This window comes from Numida meleagris, chromosome 2 (genome assembly GCF_002078875.1).
Source record: "Numida meleagris isolate 19003 breed g44 Domestic line chromosome 2, NumMel1.0, whole genome shotgun sequence".
NCBI lineage: Eukaryota > Metazoa > Chordata > Aves > Galliformes > Numididae > Numida > Numida meleagris.
The window spans coordinates 161,376-170,640 of NC_034410.1; the positions used below are offsets into that span (position 1 = coordinate 161,376).

At 42.3% G+C, this 9,265-nt stretch overlaps 1 long non-coding RNA gene across 1 annotated transcript; it reads left to right on the forward strand.

Moving 5' to 3' along the window:
- LOC110393979 lies at nucleotides 3,066-8,964 on the forward strand. The gene is made up of 4 exons (XR_002435295.1): nucleotides 3,066-3,114; nucleotides 5,598-5,717; nucleotides 7,573-7,741; nucleotides 8,712-8,964. It is a non-coding gene; the product is annotated as an uncharacterized LOC110393979 (long non-coding RNA).

A 9,265-nucleotide genomic window follows, 5' to 3' on the forward strand; every position in this document is an offset into this window, starting at 1 on the left:
CAGTTTAGATGACAGGTCTTCAATTTTCCTTGTTTATTCCTTGTTCAGAAAGTCTAAAGCTGTTGAACATGGTCCTCTTCCCCCTCACTGAGGGCGGACAAAGCTTCCTGCCATGTAACCATAGAGTTATAGACTCGTGGGTTGGAAGGGATCTTTAAAGGCTGTCTGGTCCAACTCCCTGTAGTGAACAGGGACACCCACAGCTCTATCAGGTGCTCAGAGCCCAATCCCCTGACCTTGGGTATCTGCAGGGGTGGAGCATCTGATAACCCCACTGGAATTATAAAAGCATTTTCCATCCTTCAGCCTCAGTGGATCAGCATGAATTGCCCTCAGTGTCAGAAAGGTGATCACATGCCCTTACAGATTGTGAATCTGCATGCACTTACTGCCATGTGAGATGAGGATGGAACCACACAAGCACGAAACAAACAGATTGCTGAGAAAGGCCAAAACTTTTAATGTATCCTAGAACTCAGCTTTACTTTTCTGAAGGGTCCTGGGATATAATTTAAACATTTGTTTTTCTATTTTTTTTTCCTCAATTGTGCATCTCAAACTAGTTTTGTAGCAACTTAGCTCATCTTTTTTGGGCAAACTTTCAAAATCATAGAACCATAGAGTCATAGAATGATTGGATTGGAAGGAACTTAAGGTCTTCTAGTTCCAAACCCCTGATGTGGGCAGACTGCACAAGGATATTTTTCTGCTAGGAAAGAAAATGGTGGTCCATATAAATATTCAGGTTATATATGTGACTTTTTTTTTTTACAGTTATCACTGCATGAAATAATTAATCTCTTTCTCCCCATCTATTTCATTTATTTTAATTTTCTACGGTTTTTTTTTTTGTGGGATCCCAAGTTGTAATGATGGTAAGATGTTTGCCATGATCGTTATCATGTAGTGAGAGAGTTGAAGGTTACTCACAGTATTTATTTCGCTTTTAATTAATGGGCTCCAATGTTGATGGCTTTGCTGGTGTCATCGTGTTCTCATTTAGAGATAACACAAGGCATATCAAAGGATTACACTCCTGGCATATGATGTTGGCTTCAGATGAACAAGATTTTCAAACCTGGAAAGAAAGAAAGAGTGAATCTGTTTGTTAAAAATGAAGAAGAAAAAAATAGAAAAGATAATAGGTGAAAGAGAAAGGGGGATGTGCTCAAGAAGGGAAATGGCTGTGTGCAGATTTCGCAGGTTATTGGTGATTCCCAAGAAGACAAAATAGTGACTGCTCAGCAAGAGGCTGGAATGTATTTACAGCCAGTTATTGTACCCATATAGGCAAAGGGATGAAAGTATACACCGAGACTTTAAAGGAGCACAAATGCCAACTGTTGTTCTTCCTGCCTATCCAGAAATGGGAATGTCAGAAAATGGCACCTTCAGTTATAAGAGAAGGCAGGGGGTAGGAGAACTTTAATACCAAAGGTACCTTAGGAGCTGATGTCAGTGAGTACAATGAGTAAAGAAATACTTAACCTTATGCAGTTTCTCAGTCTGAGATGTTCACTGGGGAGACTTAATTTTTGCCTAATTTAAGCCTCTTAGAAGTTAAGCACTGAGTTTGAGCTGATCACCTGAGGTCCATGTACAGCCAGTGGAGGATGACCGGCACTTTCTGGAAGTGGTTTGTGTCATCCTGGTGTATGGCAGAGGAGAGGTGGAACCTTCTGAAGGTGCAGGTCATTACATTTCCGCTTAATTCACCCTACTGACCCTTCAATCCATTCATGTACAGATCACAAGGGGATTTTCAGGATGACTGTTATATAACAAAAGGTCATTACCTCTCTTGCCATGAGTATGCAAATGCGACCGAATGCAATCAGTTTGAGATTCTGTGTGGAAAAACCTCAAATCTTTCCACAAAGGCTACCAAGTGCTTTGCCTACATGGTCCCAGGTACTTGCACCATATAGATCTATAAGGGAACTGCAGAACAAGATTCCTGAGGTTCCATAGACTCACTGTTTGTGCTGGTTAATCAGTTGGCTAAAAGTACTGTTTCCTGCTGAAAAACAAGCAACAGAAAACTGAATCAGTCTCTAACACTTGATGTCCACAAGACCGTAATTCATTTCCAGTTCTTACATATGCTGTTATGCTCAGAACAGATCATGTTGGCAGTTGTTACTGCTTCCCCAGGGCCACGCTGCTCTTTGCTTGTTCCGGGAGGAATGTGGTACATCTTGATAATAATTTGTGACACAAACAAACCTAGTGCTGAAATTCCCTTGAAGTAAAAGTCTGGTCTACACAGTTAGTGGTGTCCCTGGTGTTGTGCTTCCCAAGTGGCTGTATAAAGATGTTCATTGAGTCAAGTGCCAAAAAATGTGTTTCTTTCCACTGAGTGTAAAGGAAACACGTACAACTGACGTAAGGCTAGCTCTCTGAAGTCAGATGAATCTCACAGTTGCTAAGGATTTTCTATTGTTTCAAGGCTTATGCATAGGTAAGTTGTGATAGATGTGTCATCTCTTGATGTAAATCAAACTTTGAGTTTTCTGCTCCCATAAACAAAAGTGAGAAAAACATAAATTAGGAAGCTGAAACAAGCGTGTAACTTCTGGAAAACTACATTTGAGATGCGGATATCAATGACTGAGTTCCAAAACTGAGTATGTTTTCCACAGTAGTGTTTCTTCTAGGATCTTGTTCTGGTGTGATGTTGTTCAGTTGTTTTATGTCTTCAATAGCGGAGCAGTGAGCTGGAGTTGAATTTGCAAGCATTATTCAGTTTTAATCTGTGGCAGTACTCCAGAGGTGCACAGTTAGAATTTAAGGTGAATTTTCTGGATTGTCAAACTGGTCTGATGTACGATGGATGCTTTCCTACAGAGAAAATACAAGCATTATAACCATATGAATAACCAATAGGGAAGAACTATATTTACTGAAAAAGACAAAAGTATGTGACCAAATACATGAGGTTGTAAGCAAATTAGTTGTTTGGTCTAGAAAACAAAGTCTAATTATTTTTTAAAATCTCAAACATGTTTGAGAAGAAGGGAATAAATTGTTTTCCAATGTGCCTATGGTTGTTTTTTTTTTATTGCAGCAAAGGATGTTTGGGATGTTTGGATGTTAGGAAACCTTCCTAATAAGGTAAGGACTGGAGTGGATCATCTAGATGGGTTCAAGAATCACCATCCTTGGGGAAGGTCTATCAGACAGCCCAAACAAACTGCTTCAGGAGGAGTGTTGTAAGTGTAATTGGAGATAGAGGAAAAACTGAATAATCTCCTAAATCACTGCATTAACTAAGGTGTTCTGGCACAGCCCTCTGCAAGGCATACCAGTGCTCTGCCTGTGGACACAGTGTTTTTTTGCTGTATTTCTGTAGCCTCGTCTAAGGTGGTGAGAGACTCTTCTGCTGCAGTGGGATCCCGTAGATTTGACACCTCCAGATGAACTTCACTGACTGCTGCTGTGTGATAACCCTGACAAAGTTCACCTTAAGGGTTATTCCTGCTTGGGAATTAGGTCAGAAATTTCACCTCAAGGTCTCCATTTTATTTTCACATCATCTCAGCTGCCAGTGCCCTATAACTCTTGGCAGCTACAAAAGCAATGCGCGATCACAAAGACGCCTCTGATGCTGAATCAGCATCTCAGACGGTGCCAAAGACAAGCTGTGAGCCTGAGCAGCTGAGCTGTGGTGAAATAGACCATAGAGGAGCAAGTGACAGTGGAATCTGGGTAACAAAATCATGAAAATGCACCTAAAACCTTTCTACCTCAAAACTGGTGACACAACAACAAACTAATTGGCATTGCTCCATTGCCAATCTCAATGGCAGCTCCTGGCAGTGGAAGACTGGATGTGATTTTCACTGCATGTTAAATAAACAAGTGAACAGTAATCCATACTGAAAAGTTTCCTACTGCAATAACAATGCTTTATTCACCTCCTGTGTTTGTAACGAGCTACTGAGGCTTTCATTAGGACACTCACTCGTGTGTCATGCCCGGTATTCCTGGCAGACTCGTTGCTTATATAACACAATGTGCAGGGCAAAAAAAAGAAAAAAAGAAATCGGTCAACATCCCAGTGATGCACTGGGCACAGGAAACTCAACAGGACAATTGTTGCTAAATATGTTTGCTTAGAAAAAAAAATAACGCTTGGAGTTTAACCCTCAGCGCGGTGACATTTTCTAGGAGAGCTGGAGAAACGAGTCGTTCTACAAGACAGCATGTGAGAGAAGGACAGGATTTTATCCTGTACTGGAGCAAGGGACTCCTGTGCCCCTTTATTGCAAAAATGTCTTGCTCCTAAAGCGCATTAATGTTTGCTAATCAAAAAGGGACACTGGGATGTTAATACTGAGGCAAGTTGCTTGCTGCTAAGAGCAGAGCGTGTGGGTCTGTCCCTAGCATAACCAGGGGGAGAAGAAGTATCTGTTTTGGAAGTCGCCATGATGATGATCTCGATGAAAGATGGCTTGGCCATTCCCTTTCTCTAAGGCTACACTCTGTGCAGATGCTGTGAAAGGCTCATGACCCTGAGTGCCTCCCCTTCTGGAGGGGCTGGGAGGTACGGGAGTGTCGGGGTGAAAGGAAATCTGGTTGCTGGTGCAGGCTTGTTTAGTGGTTGTCTGGGAAATTCCCCTTTGTGTCTCAGTTGGAAGACGGTCATCTTTGTTATTTCATGTCACTGAAGTGTCAAAAAAGAGTTGCAGACTTCACTGGCACGATCTCCAGCTCTGCAGCTCTCACAACCGTACAGATGGGGTTTCCAGAGAAAGGTAAATGTTTATTCTGGAGCTAGGCAGCCTGGGAACCCCAAATACTTTTGTGAATGGAGCCAATGGAGTGTAGACATTTAAAACCAAGCAATCTGATCACATCCTGACCATGCCTGCACCCTGCGTGCACTGAGAGGCCACTGAAGGACACCAGCTTGGGTGGAGGTGTTATCATGGCAGACACCCACAGTGAGGGGAGATAAATGCCATCCCTGGGGTTTCCTTGTGCTTGTGGTGAAAATGTTTGCTGTGCCAACATGTTCTCTGCTGTGTTTCTTATTTTGTCAGGAAGCAAATAGCACCTTCTCCTCTCAGAGGAGAGAACAAATCCAAATGAAATTTGACACTCCTGAGTGATTTTCTCTTTAGGTGCCTCAGATACAGCCTTCAAGTGGAAACCGTTGTCTCATTGTCATCATCTCTATCTATAAATATGGACAAAATTAGTAATTGATGTAAATATGTTTACCTCTGCTCATATTGAATTTCCTTCGTTATTCGTTTTGCCTTTGTGTAATCACTGATATGTTTTCTCGTTGCTCTTACATCTCAGAGCAAGGAAAGAAAAGAAAAATGAAAAGAAAGAGCAGAAACAGGGAAGTTTTGTTCTAAGGTTGCTCCCATGCAGTAAAAATATATATATAAAAAAAAATCTGTCAAAAGAGAGTAACAGTACAGTAGCTAAGTTAACATGTTGGAATGTACAGATATTTTTTTTTTCCTAAGAAAGGGAAAAACATGGTCAGTCTTTAGAACCTGCTTTGATTTCTCTGAATCATAAAACACCCCAATGAAAATTAATTGTATGGACTTCATGCCTTGGAATCTTGCTCGTTACAGGGTGACGCACCATCTCGGTTCCTGGCACACCAGGTGATTCATGTGGTTCATAAATAACCATTGATCCACCCAAGGAGTTCCTGGAGCTCAGATCCAGCCTCACAAAGGGTGGCCAGCTCGGTAAGAGGATATTGCAGACTCAGAGTTTACTCAGACAGGGAGCTGTCAGCCCAGAAGTGGGGAGGGAGATTTCCAGCAGTCAGCATATGGAGCAAGTGGGTGCTCAGAGCAGCTGACAGCCCATGCTGAGGAGGAGGGTGTGCCTGAGATATTCCTTCTTTCCTAGATTTAGGAAATCAGGACAGATTCTCCTCCTGACCAGACAGTGGAGTCCAAGAAGCAGCTCCTGAATAGTGGTGTAAAAATATTGATGTTGGTGTCATTCTCATAGGAAACCTTGTCTTCTGAATTCCAACTTTCTCTATGGAGAGCACTGAACAGAATACATAGGAAAACATCTTTGTTCCAGCCAGAAGTGTATGAAATGTGGGAGACTGTCTTTTTACAAGGATGGATAGTGACAGGACAAGGGGGAGTGGTTTTAAACAAAGAGAGGTTTAGATTAGATGTTAGGAGGAAATTTTGCATTCGATTTTTGAGGCAGTGGAACAGGTTTCCCAGAGAAATGTGGATGCCTCATCCCTGCAGGTGACCAAGGTCATGGATGGGATCCTGGGCAACCTGAGCTGGTGGGGGCAGCCAGCCCATGGCGGGGGGTTGGAACTGGATGATCTTTGAGGTCCCTTCCAACCCAACCATTCTGTGATTCTATATTGGGAAACAAATAAATGGACCTTCCAGCTTTGCTTTGCTTTTCTCTAGAGTGGGAAGAAAGTCAGTGATGTGTCAGAGGAGTGAAAATCTATGGGCAGAACGGAGGAATTACTCTTGTCTCCGAAACTCTGAGCAATACAGTTATCCTACCAATTGCTGGTTGCCTGCTAGTACACTGGCAGACTTACAGGATATGAATTATTTCTCAAGAGCAGAGTACGACTAGCTTGCTAAAGTTCCTCTGGTTTCTCTGGTCATTTTGCCTCTGGACCAACATGCATTCCCTCTGCCCTCCGACTTTCACTGTTCCTTCATCTAAGTGGAAAATTCCCGGAGAAGTCCTTCAAGCCAAGACCAAATTTGCAGTCACTGACATTTGTTTCTTGTTCAAATAGTAGAGAGAGATCCTTCACAATCTGACTTGTGGAAGCACAGAACAAAGCCTACCACTTAACCAACAAGTACATTTGTTTTCCGGCTGAAATGTTCCGTAAGGATTGTGCTACAGCCCTTTAGAACCTGATTTGTTTTAGACAACAGATGAGTTGGCCCTGGGATCTTGGTGATTAAATTTCCAGTTCTGTGAGCTTGATTTTTTGCTAAACTCTCTCTAGTGTAATTAAATAATGTTGAGAGTACACTGATTTATATCATCTGCGAAGAATCACTCATCAGCTCAGAAGCTGCTTTCTCCCTCTTGTTCCCATCAGATATGTTCTTCACTGCCTATCTTAAACACTTACATAAGGTTGGCAATCATCTCTATTTCTAGATACATAATTCCAGAAGAACCCAAACTCTACCTCCATGTATAATTTGGCACGTAAGCTTTAAACCATGCCTATAAAAACTTTCTGCACTAACCCCAGATCATTTGATACTGGAGACAGTGGATTTTGCCCTTTTTTGCTTTGTGGTGGTTTATGAACACTTGGGTAGATGGCCCCTGTTCAAGTGCTGGGATGTGTAAGATGGAATGGAGATCATTTTGTGGCAAAGGGGATGTCTGAGGACTGATTAGATCTGTGTGGTGGTGGACACTTCTGAACAGGCATTGTCCTGGGACTAGCCATGGTGCCCTTGGACTGCAGTTACAACTTGGGTTAAATCTTCCACTGATGTGTTGCTACTCCATTCATGCCTTCTCTCTTCTCTTTCCTACTGTGCTTACATTGTTGATTTAATTTATTGTCTCTTCCAGTTCCCTCTGTTTCATGTTCAGAATATTTGTTCTTTTGCCACCATCTCCCCTTGGTGGCTCATCTATACACACAAGACAATGTCTGCTGTGTGCCTTCACACAGTACTGGTATCATCACCATGTCAGCAGTTAGTTAACAAGACAGCAGTGATGATCATGATGACATCAGGTAAGACTGGCTAACAGCTCCTAGCTGTGCATCTCCCATGCTCATATATAACAGTTTCTGTCTTTATTTTGTTTCAGCTGATTTTTTGAAAATTTATTTATTGTTCCTAAGTCTGTGTGACAGTGTTATTCATTGTCTTCTGGTGGCATTCCAAGACATGAAATGAGAGGTGGGTAGTAGGTGGATAGTGGCTACAGAGGGACCGATCAAGAGTCCCAGGAGGAAAACATATTAACTAACTCTAAAGGAGGCTGACCAATTTATTGCTCTTGAAGAATGCTGTATTTGTGCGTTATCCACATATGCCAAAGCTATCTCACAAAAGACTGAAGGTCTTGCTTACCCTGTACCCCATCTCTGGTACTGGACTCCCAGGGATACTAGGGGAGACTGTATGAATCAAGCAGGCGTCTGCAACACTTCCCCAGCCCATTTTCCTCGCTTCTAGTAATTTTCCTTTGAGGGATTCCTTCTCACCTTATCAGTACTGGTGCAGAGGTTGTTTGGTCATCCAGACCCTAATTGTAGGAAGAAGTGAGTAAAGAGGGAATTTCCTGTGGACACAGTGAATGGGATGGGCAGCTCCATCCCACAGGTGCCAATTTGGGACACATGGAAAGTACTTGCTCTTGTAAACTATTCATAGAGCTCTTCTTTCCCGGAGGTGTGTGATGTATGCCTTGGGCATCTGGTGGTGGGACCAGGGAAGCTGGTCACGTATGGTCTTCAGGTCTTAGGAACAGTTTGCAAAAACAGTAAACAAAAAGTTCTGCTGAACAAAACACAACTAGCATCGTCACTTTAATCTTAAAAGTCCACCATGCACTGTCTTTGTCTAAGTTTGAATTTTGATTTGTCTGTCACTTTGTGCCTCATTGAAGTTCCACTGTAATTAGAAGGATGAAGCCAATAATTAATTTGTCCCTCTTTCATTGCTTCCCCCCCCCTCTTTTATTTTTCACTGGTGCAGTGCTGTTGTGTAAGCGCATTATAAAACAGAACAAAATAAAACTACTTATTCAGAAAATCAAAAACATCTGAAGACCAGAAAGAATAAGAACATGGGGACAATGGCTGAGGATATCCAGATTTTTATTCAAACAGAGCTCTGCCTTCAATCTGAATCATCTTCAGGAAGAGGAATATGCTTAAAAAAAAAAAATCACCTGTCAGTTGTCTGATGCTATCCAGGTGTGTATTTGATTTTATTCTCATAGCAACACATTGCCCAAGTGAAAAACATCAAATTAATTTAAGTGCAATTTAGAAGTTGGCAGCGGCGCACCAAGGGAAGAAGAAGAAAAAGGAGGAGGCAGAGCGGTGGGATGATTTTAAGTGCTCTTCTTTCAAGACTTGTGCCCGGGGACTTTGTTTCTGCCTCTGGATCGACTGCTGCACAGCTGTAAGTGCGAGGAAGCCCCCTGGCTTACAGAATAAGCTATCAGCAGCCGCTCAACCCGCAGCGTTCTGAGAGCACAAGGGTTAATTCGAGGCATGCACACATGTCCTGCCGCGATAAAGCCT